Source organism: Protopterus annectens, chromosome 6.part0, assembly GCF_019279795.1.
Source record: "Protopterus annectens isolate FY-2018-M chromosome 6.part0, PAN1.0, whole genome shotgun sequence".
Lineage (NCBI taxonomy): Eukaryota > Metazoa > Chordata > Ceratodontiformes > Protopteridae > Protopterus > Protopterus annectens.
This window is the reverse complement of record NC_056737.1, coordinates 978,109,623-978,127,350: the sequence shown is the minus strand read 5'-3', so window position 1 is coordinate 978,127,350 and position 17,728 is coordinate 978,109,623. Positions and strand designations below refer to the sequence as shown.

The 17,728-nt window shown below is 45.4% G+C and overlaps 1 protein-coding gene across 1 annotated transcript in view; it reads right to left on the bottom strand.

Annotated features, from left to right (window-relative positions):
- Positions 1–17,728, bottom strand: part of DICER1 (dicer 1, ribonuclease III) — a gene marked incomplete in the record, with an annotated part of 1,877,097 nt that overhangs the window by 1,437,473 nt on the left and 421,896 nt on the right.

The window sequence follows — 17,728 nt, the reverse complement described above, 5'->3', positions numbered from 1 at the left end:
TGGGAGCCTGGACCAGCTGAGAGGGAGTGCAGGGGGGAGCCGAAGCCAGGACCGGAGGTCCGGATGCACTCAACAGTGCCGTCTCCACCACAGCAAAAGCCGAGGGGGAGCCGCTCTCGATAGGATCCAAGAGTAGACTCCCACCCGGATCCGAAGCGGGGACCGGACCCGGGGCCGAGACCATCGGATCCGAAGGACCCACGTGCTCCGACAGGGACGGAGCCGAATGCACACTGAATCCCTCGGATCCGAAGCTCGGCCCGCGGCTCCGAGAGGTCGGATCCAACAAACTCGAGGGAACAGTCGGAGCCGAAGTGCCCAGCACTGTTGGCTCCGACCCACCCCCGGATCCAACGCGGCTCGGCTCCAAACGCTCCGAACCCGGAAAATGGGTCGGAGAAGGAGCAATTGGAGCAAAGAATGGGGTCGAACTCCCCCCCGGAGGGGGGGGGGAGGCAAGAGCACTCCCATCTGCAGCTGGGCCTGGATGAACCTCCTCATCATCCGGTCCATGTCTGCATCTGACATGCTGTAAGTGGGACCTCGAAGAAGCCACAGAGGCAGGCCTGGAGTGCCGACTCAATGACCTCGACGAGGACCGGGTCACCCCCTCCTCGGGTCCCGGTGAGAAGCAAGGGGATCAGATCCGAGGAGGAGGCGATCCAGAAGCCCTGGAGGGAGAAGCCCGTTTGGTGGGTGGGGCCGAGGAGGAGTCCTCGGCCCACCACTTACAGTGCTTCTCTCTCCGCTTGTCTTTCTTGGCCTCCCTCTCTTCCGGAGCCGAAGCGGGAGGTTGAGTCCCGACCGGAGGGAGGGGGGCAGGAGTGGCCGCCACCGAGGGCTGGATAGCGGCCATGGAAGTACCGGAGGCCGGAGCCTGATCTGGGGGCAAAAGGCCCGCCAGAATCAGCTTCGACCTCCGGTCCTTAAGTGCCCTGGGGTTGAACGCCGCGCAAATCGCGCATCTAGAGGAGAGGTGTTCAACCCCAAGGCACCTAACGCATCGAGTGTGGCCATCCGCCGGTGAAAGCTTATGGCCACACTCGGTGCACTTAGAAAAAATGGCTTTAGGGGCCTCAGACATTTAAATAAAGGGAAAACACACTCACTAGGCCCCTAAACACACCACACACACACACACACTACGACCAGCGAGGAAGGGAGGAGAAAAAGGATCACAAAAAAAATAAAAATTAGTTAGCTAAAAAGGGCTATAGGGTACCTAACCACTCACTCTCACTCACAGCAACAGAAAAACGGAAGAAAAATAGCAATTTTTTTCTCACAAGTTTCGATCAACCAGGAGCTCAGGAACCTAGCTTGTAGCTTGAAGCACGGCAAACTAGATCTGGGGTCAGTCAGGGTTGGCAGGGGATTATGGGTAAAGGGAGGAGCTAGGAGCTCGGATCTATGCTGTGGTAGAAGTTGCCGGCTCGGATCCAAGATCGGATCTGTATCCCAAAGGTTGCTGACAAATGAAGTGCCTACTTCAGATCTATCAGTTCTCCTTGGAACAAGAGGCTGGAAGTATGGGTCCAGAAATGCTGACTCAAAAGCATCCTCTGTGAACCGACTTGAAAACGCCACTGGTCTGAAGGGGCAGACAGAAAAATTCAAAGCACCTTCTGAGATTCTCAGACTCACTTAGGTTCTCATTCATCAAGGACACCCACACCTCAAGACTGGTGGCAACGCACGATGCATCGGAGACCATCCAGGTGCAATTAACCATAGGCAAGACTGCTCTGCAAATACCTCACATGGCCTTCCTGAAAACACTAGAGGGGATAAATGTATCACCAAACACCATCATACTAGGTGACTTCAATTACCCTAATATAGACTGGGAACACTACTCAAGCCCAAACACCCTAGCCCAAAAGTTCCTGGAATTCATAAACTCAAATGCCATGGAACAACTAGTCACCATCCCCACAAGAGGAGAAAACATACTTGATCTCATCATCACGAACATGGGAGCACAATGTTCAACACCGGAAGTATACCCCTCACTGGTGAGATCAGATCACAAACTAATCTCGCTGGAGGTCCTCATCCCACCCCCACCTGAAATAAAAGACCACAGTAAAGAACTTCTCGAAAGCCGACTTCACACTTCTAAAGACTAGTGTGGTCTCCTTTAAGGCCCCCGAGCCGGCGGAAAACAGTACTCAAGCCGCTGAATCACTTACAAATGCCTTCTACCAGCACCTGCAGGACTGCATGGATAAGGCAATCCCAAGCAAAACAAAGACTCTTTGTACCAAAGGCAAGCGTCCAGTCTGGTGGACCCCAGCCATAAACAAACTCTACAACAAAAGGAGGAAGCTACTACAAGATAGAGCAAAATCCTTAAAAGGTAAGACACCCTTGATCACTATAAGTAAAACTAAGAGCTCTCATAAAATCATCCAAAGCAAATTTTGAGATAAAAATAGCTAAAGACTCAAAAGACAATCATAAGGCCTTCTTTAGCTATGTTAGAAACCTGGGAGGAAACTCCCAGATATGCTCAGAACTAGTTCAAAATGATGTGAAGATTACTGATCCTACAGACATTGCCAACATACTGGCTGACAGGTTCAGTGCAAACTTCTCCCCTCCCAAAAGGAGCGATATCTATACCAAGCGATTGCAGCCCCCCAAACATCTCCAACGCCCAAGTGAGAACTGCTCTCTCCAAAGCAAAAAACACAGCATCCATGGGACCTGATGGTGTCCCCGGCTGTGTGCTCCACGAACTCAACGAGGAATTAAACCCACAGCTAGGACAGCTGTTTAATCATAGTCTTACCTCTGGATACGCACCCAGGAGTGGCGCACTGCAACTGTGGTCCCACTTCACAAAGGCGTGCCTCCACCGACCCTGGAAATTACCGCCCATTAGCTTGACAAGCCTTATCTGCAAAGCCATGGAGAGGATCATAATGGACCTCATAAATAAAGACATAGGAATTTGCAGACTTTGGATCCATCCCAGTTTGGCTTTGTCAAAGGCAGATCATGCCTTCTAAACTTGGTTGACTTTTTCAAACAGTCACCAAAGCCATTGATGAGGGAAAGGCAGTCCATACAGCCTACCTCGATCTGGCGAAGGCCTTGATACAATACCCCACTCGGGTATCATTGAAAAACTCATCAGCTTAAATGTTAACCCATACATCACAAGATGGGTTGCAAACTGGCTGAGTGACAGAACCCACAGGGTCAGAGTTGCTGGCGCCATGTCAGACTCAAAGCCTGTCACAAGTGGTGTACCACAGGGCTCAGTCCTGGGCCCACTCTTGTTTGGCATCTACTTTTCCAAGTACAAGCAAACACAGGAGGGTTATGGCTGACAAAGTTTGCAGATGACTGCAAACTGGGCCATAGTAGAAAACACATCTGACACAGATATCCTTCATAAGGGTCTCACAGAAACGGATAACTGGTGCCAGAGCCATGGCCTAAAGTTAAATGCCAAAAATGCATAGTCATACCCTTCGGGAAAAACAAGGTTACCCCTAGCTACCAAATAGGTGGCAATCCACTGAGCACAGAAGAAGTTATCAGGGACCTGGGGACCCAGGTTGATAGTAGTCTGTCATTCGACACCCATGTAGCTAAAGTAGTTAGGAAGACCTTCTACATTGCCCACCTTATCATGAAGGGATTCTCATCTAGATCAAGGGAGGTCATAGTCTCCCTATACTCATCACTCATCAGACCAATGATTGAGTACAATGCCCCATTCGAATGTATCTGACCCGACACTTGCAGCAGCTGGAGAGGCCACAAAGTTCCTCACCAAAGGATAAAGGGTCTCAAACATCTGTCCTATGCTGCCCGACTGAAAGAACTCCAGCTCTATTCAGTCGCTACCGCTTGCTCAGAGGTGACCTTTGCCTAACATACAAGGCCATGTCAAACCCAGATTTGATGAATATGCTTCACCTCAAACATCTAGATCCGTCAGAGCCACAAGGGCGGGAGACTTAAACCTCGACATGGCTATTAATAGGACGTGCTGGAGGGATAGATTCATCACCCAAAGACTCCCTATGCTGTGGAATAAAATCCCGGTATATGTGAGGCAGAGCACCTCGCTGGCCTTGTTCAAGAGAAATCTTGACCAATGGATGGGAGATCGCAGATATACCCCAGGGATTACCTCAGTGTCACTGCTCGACAGAGGCACAGCAAAATAATGGGTATAGTTCCCCATACTAAAGGGGTGGCGTAAGCCACAAAACTATGGGCTAGGCTTGTAAATGCCCTCGGGCAGATAGCCTAGTATGAACCTATGAACCTATGAACCTATTTCAAGTAGTCTTTCATCAATGAAAGAATTTCCTTAAATGAGATTTCCTATGGAAGCATAGAGAGCACACAGTAACCTAATTATTTACTTCATACACAGACAGGAAATTAAGAGCTGTAGTCCAGTTCATACTCAGCTTCTACACGGAAACTCATGACACAGAGGGCTGGTCCAGTCCTGCTTGCTAGTTTTGAATAAAGTCTAGAAAATTCTGAACTAACATGAACCAGTCCTGGGCAGGAGTCTGGAGACGACAAAGGACCTGTCATCTAGCAATACATGGGAAATGATGGATGCCTGATTCTCGAGTTTAGCATCCTGGGAGTACAGGCTGCTGCTGGAGTTCTGGTGAGCTTGTGACGTGGCATCCTTAAGTTCTACTTTTTTTTTTATAGACCACCTTTCTAATGAATGTGGCAGGGATCATGCCTCACAACTGCATAGATTTTCCCAGAATGTCCAGATTTTTGCCTTACATGTTTGGTCTGCTTCTCATAAAATTGTTTTTCTAGCAAATCACTGGCAAATCATTAAGGAGTCATGTCAGAAGACAGTGATAACCATTTGAGTCTCGGGCCTCATACCCTTCAGAAAATCCATGCCAATTCAAAACCCGTTATTCTATCAACTTTCTTAGCTTGTAAGAGCAACATTTAAAAACTGTCCCTATATGGGGCTTTTGTCCATCATTTATGCTTTGTCCATATTTCTTGCTCCAAGACGTTGAGAGGTACGGCGGAGATGTCGCCTTCCCTTGGTGTGATGAGAGTATGAGTGTAAACAGCCTGACACCTGGCTACCAGTGTCTGACTCGATGATAATAATCATTGCGCTTTTGGTCCAGGAAGATGTGCAAATGGCTGAAGGCATGATAACCCCCTCAAAGAAGCAAAGTCTAAGCACTGAGAACTGGAGGCTACCTATCCACCTGCACAGTACGAACAACCCTGGAATGGACAAGATCACATGGAACCTAAGCAGCTTCAGCTCTCTTTAGTAAAGCCGTCCAGTCGTGGTGGTTTCTCCTTCTACTTTTTATATTTTTCTTCATAGACAGGATGTGCTCGCACGTTCAGCAGCCATGGCAGCCTATTTGATACGGAACTGAAGCCTCCCTGTATCCAGAAAGTCCCGGAGAAATAACTTCTATGTTTTCTTGTTGAATTCCCTACAAAACTCATAAGACACACAGCAGATTGGTCCCAAACAACAAAGATTGTGTGTGTGAAAAACCTTCATGAGGATTGTAGCACTGTCATAGCAAACACTCAACATATCAGACAATTACCAAATAAAACAACTTTCTCAGTGATAAGTACAGGAATGAGGTAAAGTTAAGCATACCAAAATGGCCTCGATGGGGGTATTTATCGACCCAGTCTGAAAAATCTATGAAGCTAAATGAGACACTAGATTGAAGATCAAACAACTCAAGTGACTCACATGTGCTCACTGTGACAAGGAACTGAAGATGGCACAGGCTAATGATAACTTTACACTAGGAATACAATGATTTCCCATGACAGGACAAGTTACCCCAGGGTGGGGTTAGGGGAAACTGTAAAGTTCTTAAAGTGTGGCCAGATGCATTTGGCAAAGATTGTAACAGTGAAGGCCACACAAGTGACTACACAGTTAAACATGTTTTGTCTTTTTGCAAAACCTTACAAGGTCTTTTTGGTCCTTTTGAAAAAGAACTTAATGGGAGTGGACTTTTCAGACCAGTACATTCTTTTGTCCTACTGAACATACTGGAAAGACTGGAAGGCTATGCAATCATGAGCAAACGTGTCTACTGTTAGAGCTATCATACCTCTCAAGTGTACCTCATTATGAGGAATGCTCCTCACATTGAGTCTTAAGTCCATGTTCCTCAATGTTCCACCCTGAAGGAGTCTGTCACACATTCATTCCTAATACTTTTTTTTCCATCATCCATGGCAAACAACACAATCATATTAATTCATCAAAATAATGTTTTGTAAGAATTAACATTTTAACCATCCTATCAGCTTCATAACTGAAGTTGCTAGTAAGCTGCCAATAAGTGTTCCACATTTTGCCCATCTGTTCCACATTATAAGAGACAGCTGTAAGATCAGTGTGTGCGTGTACAACTTTAGGAAGCTTTCCAGGGGCCTGCCCAAGTGTATAAATACGGAGCACGTGCGAGCCCAACTGCCATTTTGTAGTAAAGCTGTTGAGATGTAAGCATGTATGTCTGTGTAGTCTGTCAGTTAATTTATATTTTGTAATGCTGCTATCCATCCTGATGGGTTTCTGTGTAATAAAGCATACAAACTACCCCACCTTTTCGTCATCTATATTAGAGAGAGACAAGTGACAGTAGCATTCCACATTAAGCTCATTTGTTACACATTATGAAAGATGTAGTTTTCCACATTTTGGAGAAGGAATTTTGAGAGCTATGAGAACTAGTTCCAACAAAATCATACAGCATTTAAGAGGACCACGGCATGGTACCTGACATCTCCAATACGGACTCCAAAACTGGTGTCTATGAAGTTGACACCAGGAGCACTCACTAATGCCACTCTGAATAAGCCAGCACTCAGCACTGATGTCGATGCAGCAAATGTCATTACTGGAAACAAGCCACCTGGCCTGAATGTCATCTGTGTTGCAGGTTTCAGGAGGGCATACATTACTGTCAGAGAGACCGTGGTATGCCAGGGTTAGCCGGAATTAATAAAGAGTAACAGGACAGTAAAAGGGTTTGACACCAAAACTGATAATGCAGGTAGGGGAGTCCACATTCTCATACTGTCTTGTTTACAATACACTGTTCACTCTGTTACACAGCAGTGCTTTATATCATATCTTCTGCTGTCTCAGAGAGCACTACAGATGCAAACACCTCCTGAAAGCATTTTTGATAATGGCATCTTCTCTGAGTTGTGCCCCGAAAGTGGAAAGAGAGGAGATTTATTTTAGGTGGGGGTGAGGAAATGCCAGAGTTTGGGTGCAAGAACAAAGGAGCGACTGGTACAGTGTAGTCTGATTTGGTTGCAGAGTCTGAACTGAGCAGAGTCAAATGGGAGAGGTTTCAGAGGTTGTAGGAGGTGGATTCAGAATGGAGTTTGACAGCAATAGGTGGGAAGGCACCGGTCTGAAAAGACACACTAGGAAGAACTCAACTATGTGCAGTAAATGGCAAAAAGCAAACAAGCTTGATTACAACTGTTACTCAACCAAATTTAAATCAAAAAAAGAAGTTATGTCTTACCATAATGTTCCACATGTGTCGCTGATCTTCTTTCATTCATCACTGATGGGTTTGGTTCCGAGCCCTCAGAACCGAATCGGCCTAATACCAAGCTCATGCCAGCCAAAAACTCTGAAGGTAAGCTTCCACCCATAGTGCCCTTCTACTAGTTACCGCAGATCGAGTTTGTCTATCTTGTACTAGTAAAGCAGAGGCCATTTCTGCGCAATTGTCCTAACTCACCACTTGGACCCAAAGTATCCCCCACAAGTCTTTGGAGGGGGAAGGAGGATGGGAAGTGATGAATGAAAGAAGATCAACAACACAGATGGAACGATAACTTCTTTATCTGATGATGTTGATCTTCTTTCCATTCCTCGCTGATGGGACAGAATCCCCAGCTACCGTGTGATCCTTGGACGGCCCTTATGGAAGAATGCTTTTGAGCACCACTGCGCTGAAGGCAGCTCTCCCTCCCTCTGGAGACCACATCCAATTTGTATAATAAAAATGTGGGGATTAGCCCATGTGGCTGCTGCACAAATATCATCCATGGAGGCTCTGGATTGGAAGGCTACAGACGTTGCCATAGATCTGGTAGAGTGGGCTTTAATATCCTGTGGTACAGGTTGTTTGCAAATGAATAGATGTAACGTTTGCAATCCCTTAACCATTTTGATAAAGTGACCTTGGAGACAGAATTTCCCATTTTAGTCCCAGAAAAGGAAATGAACAGTTGGTCAGATTTAATTATTGCTTTGATTCTATCTAAATAAAAACCCAGCTGTCTGTGTACATCCAAACAATGTAGACAGTATTCCCCTTAATTAGTAAAATGTAAGGAAAATGCGGGCAAATCAATGGTTTGATTGATGGAAAAATCTGAAACAACTTTGGGGAGAAAGATGGGTTTGTCCAGAGTGATACTCTGTCCTTGCGGAAGACTAAATAGGGCCTTTTAATGCATAATGCCTGAAGCTCAGAAATTCATTGGGCTGACGTGATGGCTACCAGAAAAGTGACTTCCAAGATAAGAATTTAAGGTCACACTTCACTGCAGGTTCAAAAGGGGGATGAGCTAAGGACTGAAGAACTAACATGAGGTTCCATGGCTCTATAGGTTGTCTGACTGGAGGCCTAATGCGGGAGACCCCTTTAAGAAATTTTGGATAACTGAAGCGAGATGAGGGGAGAATCATCCAACCAATTATGATAGTTAGAGACAGCAGCTACACGTACTCATATGGTAGAAGCTGCAGCTCCTGAGCACCACTGAGCCGAAGGCAACTCTCCCTCTGGAGACCATAGGTATAGTAAAAACTGTTGTGACTGGGGCAGAGTATGGGTCTAGCCTCCTTTTCTTAGACCACATAGAAAACCTCTTCCATTTGTCTAGACATAGTCTTCTGGTGGACGGTTTGTGAGAGGCCAGAATAATGTCACATACAGGTAAGGGAAGGTCATCCAGCCTGGTGATTAATGGAAGTGAAGAAACCAAGTTGTCAGCTTGAGACTGGACGGATTCGGGTGACTCAACCCTTAGGGGTGAGAAACCAGGTCTGGAAGGGGGTCCAGAATCCACAGTCGAAATAGCAGATGAGGCCGAAGGAAGGTGAACCAAACTTGTCGAGGCCAAAAGGGGGCTATGAGGATCACTTTGCATTTCAACCAAATAGCTTTCTTTATTAACTGGGGAATCAGAGGGATGGGGGGATAGGCATTATAGCAGTTCCGTGGGCCAATTGTGAATCACAGCATCCCTCGGCGATTTCCCATGTGGGGGGAATAGGGCATAATAGCTGCTGCACTTGTTGTCTGATGGGGCGGCAAATATGTCGCAGCAAGACTGGCCCCAACGGCTGTGAATTTCTGCTGCTACATCTGGATTGCGGGACCACTCGTGAGGCAGGAGAATACATTTGCTCAACTTGTCTGCAATCACGCTGGAAATTCCAGGGATATGCGTTGCTATCAGAAAGTGGTTGGAAGCTATCGCCCACTGCCAAATTCACATGGCCTCTTGACACAAGGGATAGGACTTGGTTCCTCCTTGTTTGTTATAAAAAAATTCTCCAAAGCCAACTTCATGCTTCTTAAGACAGAAGTGGCAAACTTCATGACACCCATGCAGATAGACAATACAGTTCCGACTGCTGAAAACTACACAAATGCACTCTATAATCACTTACATAAGTGCATGGATTGTGCTATCCCAAACAGAACCAAGATGCTATCCCTCCAGAAAAAGGAAGCCAATCTGGTGGTCCTCTGCCATAAACTCTACAACAGAAGGAAGAAACTGTTGCAAAAGAGAGTAAAATCCCGTGAGTGGAGGAGCTGCCTGGTCAGCCTCGGTAAGAAGCTAAGATCCCTTATATGATCCTCCAAAACTAGCTATGAAAACAAAATTGCCACTGATTCTAAGGGCAACCACAAAGCTTTCTATAGCTATTGCAAGAATCTCAATGGCAACACCCAGATCTGCTCTGCGTTGCAGCACAACGGCATGAAAATTACAAAACCAACTGATTGCCCACATCCTGGCAGAGAGGTTCAGTGTTAACTTTACCCCCCCCAGCACCCCCTAAAGGGCCCATATATATACAGGAAGAATGCAGAGTCCTTGTAATCACAACTTCATAAGTAAAAGCAGCACTCTCTAAAGCCAAAAACACAGCATCCATGGGACCAGACAACATCCCAGGCTGCGTTTTACACAAACTTCAGAACGAACTGGCTCCCCACCTAAGCACCATGTTCAATCATAGTCTCAGGTCAGGCTTTCTGCCCAGTGAATGGTGCACAGCAATGGTTATCCCACTCCACAAAAGGGGAGCCACCACTAACCCTGGGAGCTATCATCCTATTAGCCTAATGAGCCTGGTCTGCAAAGCCATAGAATGTATCATCATGGAACTCAAACAAAGACACTGCTAACCTTCAAACTCTGGACCCACCCAGTTCAGGTTTGTGAAAGGCAGATCATGCCTTCTGAACCTGATTGACTTCTCTGAGGCAGTCACCAAAGCCACAGACGAGGGTAAGGTTTTTCACACAGCCTATCTTGACCTCGCCAAGACTTTTAACACCATCCCCCATTCTGGAATTATAGCTAAACTCACTAAACTAGGTATAAATCCCTATGTCACAAGATGGGTTGCCAACTGGCTCACTGACAGAACCCACACTGTAAAAGTTGCAGATTCCAAATCTGACTTCAAACCAGTGACAAGTGGAGTACCACAGGGTTCAGTCCGGGGACCCCTCCTGTTTGGTATCTACATCTCTGAAGTACAGGCTAACATAGAAGGCCTCTGGCTAACTCAATTCACAGATGACTGCAAACTAGGAGCTATAGTACAGTCCCCAAATGATGTGGACATCCTACAGAGAAGGGCCTCTCTGAGACAGATGCCTGGTGTCAGAGTCATGGCCTCAAGCTCAATGCCAAAACGTGCACTGTCATCCCCTTTGGTAAAAACTCTGTACCAATGAACTAACACATAAACTGCAGTCTACTTAATGTAGAATATGTGATAAGAGACCATGGGACCCAGGTGGAGAGTAGTCTCTCCTGTGATAATCACATTGCGACAATAGTCAGGAAATCCTTCTATGTGGCACACCTCATCACAAAAGGGTTCTCATCCAGGAAAAAAAAAAAGAGAGGTCATTGATCCTCTCTACTCGGTACTCATTAGACCCATCATAGAGTACAATGCCCTGTTTAGAATGTACCTCACAAGACATCTGCAGCAGCTGGAAAGGCCACAGAAGTACCTCACAAAGAGGATTACTGGCCTCAAACAGATGCCCTACACTGACAGGCTAAAAAAACTCCAGCTTTACTATGTAGCATATCACTTGCTCCGAGGAGTTTTCTGCCCAAAATATACAGATCTGTTGAACATGCTACACCTTAAGAAATCCCAATCCCTCCAGGCTACACACTCTAGGGACCTAATCCTTGTCACCACAATAAACAGGAACTGCTGGAGGGAGATATTCTTGTCCCAGAGACTTCATATACTCTGGAACAAGCTACCCACCTATGTCACGCAAAGTTCCTCATTAGCACTCTTCAAGAAAAATCCTGATGAGTGGATGGGAAATAGGAAATACACCCCGGGGATCACCTCTGTGGTTCTGCTCAACAGGGACACAGGAAATTAGCTTTCTTAGGTGGCACAAGCCAGGGAACCTTGTTGGCTAGGCTTACTTAGGCCTTTGGACGGATAGCCTAGCACCTACCTATGAAGCTATGATATACCAGACTACTGACGTGTCTGACTGAACTGCGATCGTTCCAGAAGGGAGGACAGATTGGAATGCTTGTAACGCCAACAGCATCGCCCTCAGTTCTAAACGCTGATATGCAAGTTGGCCTCCAAAGTGGACCATGTACCTTGGACTGTCTTTCCATTGAAATGCCCCCCCACCCTATCAGTAAAGCATCCATGGTTACAATGGCTTTGGGTTGGGAGGGGTGGAATGGACGGCTTCAAAGGTATGTGCCTGGCCTCATCCACCAAAGAAGGTCCTGTTTGCAACAAATGGTTAACTGAATTTGAAAGCATAAAGGGTGGTAATTCGGAGACCACTGAGAAAACAAAAGCCATTGAAATATTTGCATATGCAGTTGCATCAGAGGCACTATTGGTATGGAAGCTGCCATGGAACCTAAAACCTGAAGAACCTCCCTCGCTGAGGCTTTGTTTTGACAAGCGTATCACCCGGATCTGGAGCCTCAATCTCTGAAGTCTGTAAACAGGGAGAGACACCAGACAAGAAAGTACAGTTGTGTACACTTACCATAAATGTAGATGTTAGAGTGTATTCACTGTTGCAGTCCCTACATTTGGGTAATCTGCTGCCAGGTTGCCCTCAGTCGACCTGATTAACAAAGTCGTGGGCCCTGCATCGGTTGCTGTCCCTTCTTCCATGATATCAGGTGGTAAGGGGTATAAAACATGCAGCGACACCATTACATTAATTTTTCTTGCCCCAGACGTCAGGTGCCCCCAAATGGGGAGTCAAATATTTAAGTAGTTAACACAAAAATATACCTCCAAACAAAAGCAAATACACCAAAAAGGCTTTTAAGCATAGTAAAGGAAAGCAGAGGTGTAGTAAGAGAAAAACAGGGGTAACCAGGATTGCAACAGTGAATACACTAACATCTACATTTATGGTAAGTGTACACAACTGTACTATGTTCTTCGTGTTTCAATGTTGCAGTAGTCATTACATTTGGGTAGATTCCTAAAGCTATGGTTGGGAGGATGGATTTATACAGCATCAGGAGCAGCTATAAGGCCCTGCAAGACAGCAGTAGCAAAGCCAGCTCTGGATTTAGAGAAGAAAGGCAAATGGTAATGTTTGGTGAACATATGAACTGAGCTCCAGGTAGCAGCTTCTAGAATGTCTCTGGTAGGAACACCTCTGAGAAAGGCTGCAGAAGTAGATGCAGCCCTGGTGGAATGAGATCTGATGCCCTGGGGGATAGTTTTACCATGGTGCATATAGCAGAAACGAATACAATGGCATATCCATTTGGAAGTAGTCTGCTTTGAAATAGCATTTGCCCCTGCAGCAAATCCCACCAGTAGTTCAGATATTCTTAGAGATTTTGCTCTGTTTAAGTAAAATCTAAGTTGTCTGTGTACATCCAATGAATGCAAAATTTGCTCCCCCTTGTTTTGTGGATTGGGAAAGAAAGTTGGCAAATGAATTGTCGGATTAAGAGCCACACTGGATACCACCTTAGGCATGAAGGATGAATTGGTCCTGAGAGACACCCTGCCCACATGAAAAATAATGAAAGGCTCCACTACCATAAGAACCTGTAATTCAGAAATCCTTCTAGCTGAAGTGACCGCTAAAAGGAAAGCTGTTTTCCAGGAGAGAAATTTTAAGTCTGCAGTAGCAGCTGGCTAGAAAGGAGGGTGAGTGACTTTTTCCAATACAAAACTGAGGTCCCAGGCTGGGGTTGGAGCTCTCCTGTGTGGTCTTCAAGTTTTTGGCCCCGCAGAGATAGTGCTTTAGGCTTTAGCAGAGGATGAGAGAAGAGGGGAGGTTCTGTGTTGTAATGAACTGAAATGGCTGAGGCATGGATTTTTACGGAAGAAAAGGACAGGCCCTTGTGAAGCAACTCAGTTAAGTATTGTAAAATCTGAGGAATATTGGCCACTGCTGTGCTTATTCCTTGTGACTGATTCCAGGCACAGAATCTTTTCCATTTGTCAGCATAAGATTTTCTAGTACTAGGCCTTCTTGCCTGCAAAATAACATCCATCACAGGTTTGCTGAGGGATGCTAAGGGTGAATTTAGGGGATTAGCCACACTGCAAGATTCAAAGTTTGGAGCTGAGTGTGCAGAACTTAGTTGTTCTGCTGACACAGTAAGTACGGCTTCTGAAGCATGAGCCACAGTGGAAGGTGCGACACACTGTGCAGGAGTGGGTACCATTGTTGGCGAGGCCAGTCTGGAGCAATCAGAATCATTTTTGGCTTGTCCTGTTCGACTTTTAGTAGAACTTTGGAGAGCAGAGGCAGAGGGGGAAAAGCATAGACTGATAGGTTTTTCCAGCTGAATGATAGAGCATCCACTTTCCAGGCTTTTTTGTGATGAGTTCTTGTGCAGAATTTGTCCAACTGATAGCTCTGGGGTGAGGCAAAAACATCAATGTCTGGACTCCCCCATTTACGTGTCAACATGTTGAAAATCCATGGTTCCAGTTCCCATTTGTGTGGGTCCATGAGATTTCTACTTGGTTCGTCTGCCAGAGTATTCAGCTTTCCTGGCAGGAATTGAGCTTGTAATTTTATTTGGTAGGTCAAGGCCGTGTTCCACAATGCCATGGCTAGTCTGCAAAGGGAGTAGGAGTGTGTACCCCCCTGCTTGTTTATGTACCACATAGCTGTGGTGTTGTCCGTTTTTATCATTAATTGTCCTGGATAAAGGTAGTCCTTGAAGGCTGTCAGTGCATTCTGTACAGCTAGCATCTCTTTCTGATTGATATGAAGGTGCATTTCATTTGGGCTCAATTTGCCCTGAATAGACTTCCCTACTAGATGAGCCCCCCAAGCATAGTCTGATTCTCTGTAGTTAGGGTTTGGGCGGCAGGGGATGGAGTGAATGGCAGTCCCTTGTTTTGGTGGCAGGCCTCTGCCCACCATAGGAACTCTAGTTGCAGGCAAGGTATGATAGGAATCACTGTTTCCTGGCTGTGACAATGTTGACTCCATAACCTTTTTAAGTACCACTGAAGTTTCCTCATATGCAGTCTTGCATATGGAATTAGAAGAATGCAGGAGGCCATAAACCCCAAGGCTTGCAGAATTTGTCTTGCAGATAGCAGGGTTTTTGGGGCCACCTGTCTGAAGTAAGTTACCAAATGAATTTGTTTTTCTGGCGTAAGGTACCCAGGAATGTAATTTTTGAGAGGGTACCCAGTTGTGATTTATTTTCGTTTATGGTGTACCCTAGAGAAGTTAGAATTCTTTTTACAAATTCCAGATGTTTTAGAAGAATGTCCTTGTTTTCTGTCTGAATTAGACAATCGTCCAGTTACGGATATATTTGAATATTTCTTAGCCTGCAAAATGCAATTACTGGAGCCAGACACTTTGTGAAGACCCTGGGCGCATTAGATAAGCCAAAGGGCAGTGCAGAGAACTGGTAATGCAAGTAGCCTGCTTTGAAGTGGCGGTATCTTCTGCAAGATTCCCTGATTGGGATATGCAGGTAAGCCTCTTTTAAGTCTAGAGTTACCAACCATACGTCTTTGCCTAGCATAGGAAGTAACTGTTGAAGAGTCAGCATCTTGAATTTTGGAATTTCCAGAAATGTGTTTAGAGTAGATAAGTCCAGAATTGGACGCCATGATTTTTCTTTTCTGGGTACCAGGAAAAGTCTTTAATAGAAACCTTGCCCCTTTTCCTCTTCTGGTACTGGTAGAATAGTCCCTTTTCCTCTTCTGGTACTGGTAGAATAGCCCCCATGTTCATGAGGGACAGTACTTGTTTCTGAGCCTCTGCCCACTGACTTGGGGCAGGTCTGGCCATCCATTTGGGATTGGCAACGTGTGGAAATGAAATCTTTAACCCTGGGATACTATTTTTAAAACCCATTTGTCCTGGGTTATAAGTTGCCAGTTTCTTGCATGTAGTGCCAGTTTTGCCCCCAAAGGGGTGGCTAAAAGGAAAGTGCTTGATAAGTGTAAAGGGAAGTCATTGAGACTGTTTACCATAGGGAGGTGCCTTGTTGTTTCCAGATTTGGAGGTCCCTTGTGACTGAAACCTGCAGCCTTTGGAATTGTCTGGGTTTGACTTGAGTGGCTCTCAAAGGAACTGGAAAGGACCAGTTCTTAGTAGGCCAGTATCTACTAAATCTTGGAGGTTGCACTTGTAAGAAATCTTTCACAGTTTGCATAGATTTAACTTGATCTTCCATCTTTTTTAAAACTGCTTTAGCCTTATTACCAAAGAGACGGTCCTGTTGTAAAGGAGCATCCAACAATTTTGCTTTAACATGATCAGGCAGAGTTTGCACTTTGAGCCAAGTATGCCTTCTTAGCACAGACCCAGTTACAGCAGCCCTGCAAGAGGCCTCCAAAGAATCAAAGCCACATTGTAAAGTATGTTTTCCAACTTGTTCAGCTGAATGCAATAAATCCTGTAAATCTTTATTTTCCACACAATTAGAAATTAACATTTTCTGTTTAAGCAGTGCCATGATATGCTGTTGATATTTTAGCATATGAAATGGACAGTTTAAAGCCCTGATTGCCAAGGTTGCAGAAGTATAAACCTTCATACCCCATCTATCCAGCGCCCTGGAATCTCTATCAGAAGGGGTAGGATATTTAGCAGTAGAGGCCTTAATGCCCTTGGGACCCTGAGAAATGGTTTCTGGATCTGCAATATTATTTTTGAAAAGGAATTTGTGGGAGTCAGGAACCCTGTAATATCTGTCTGGCTTACAAGGAGCCGGAGGCAGATAATCAGGAGCCATACTAGATTCTGAAAAAAACATCAACTGTGTCTAGAACAGGAGGTATAGCCAAAGGCCTATGCTGAGTAAGACGAAGAAAATCTCCAAGTCTCTTTTTAGATTCAGAGAAATCCTGACTTTCCCAGTGGAAATGTTCCCTTAAGGTGTGTAAAGTTACCCCAAAAGAAAAATCCTCAGGGGGAGAAGCAGAAGGAATGGAGTCCTCTGCATCAGAGTCCTCATTAAGTAGGTATAAACAAATCCTGTTCATTAGAAGAGTCAGGAGAAATAGAACCCTGTTCAGAAGATTCATAATCAATGTCTTGCCTACGCCTCTTAGAAGGAGGGGTTGGCTACCCATGATCAGAGTAATTAAATCTTCAGCCATTTTGATCATTTGTTTTTTAGGCATAGGGGCCTGCACATGTGGCCCAGGCATCGTTTTTTTAGACATAGATTTAGATGTTGGCCTTAGTTTTGAAGATGGCGTCGGTCTAACATACAAATCTGTGGGCCTGAAATCACCCTCAGAAGCCGGTGCCTGCACAGCGGCTCCAGACCCATTTAAGGTAGAGACATCCGCGGGTTCCATTATTTAAGGATCTCGCAGCATACCGGACTCTGAATGGGTCTCAGTAGATGCCTGCAAATCAGAGATAGCAGGCATCAGGGGCTGCGAAAGCGCCTCAATGAGTACCGGCGAACTGGAGACTGGCTTAGGAGAAGCGTCATTGTCAGCTTTAAACCTCGACGGCCTGTCTCTGTCTTTTTCTTTGAGTTTTTTTAGGTATTCCGGTAGTTTGATTGCTAACCAATGACATTTCTGGATAATTATCGTGAGCCAAAATATTTAGAAGCAAAAATATACCGACATTTAATAGTTTGTTGATTAAATTTAGCACAAAACCGACAGCAGAGTACGTTGTGGCCAGGGCCTAGGCAAGGAATACTGCACAAATGAAAATCCTTATGAGGTATTTGCTTCCCACAAGTAATGCAATTATTAACTTTTACTAACATCGGTAAGGAGCAAGAAAAAAGTTTCCCCAACGGGGTACTTAGCTTTTTAGTTGAAGACTTCGGTTCTGAAACTCGAAAACGAAAATTTTAGGAGTCGGTCAACCGGCACTTGCGAACTGCTTCGGCTTCAGGCACCACACGGCAAGAAAGACTGATGTAATGGCGTCGGCTGCATGTTTTACACCCG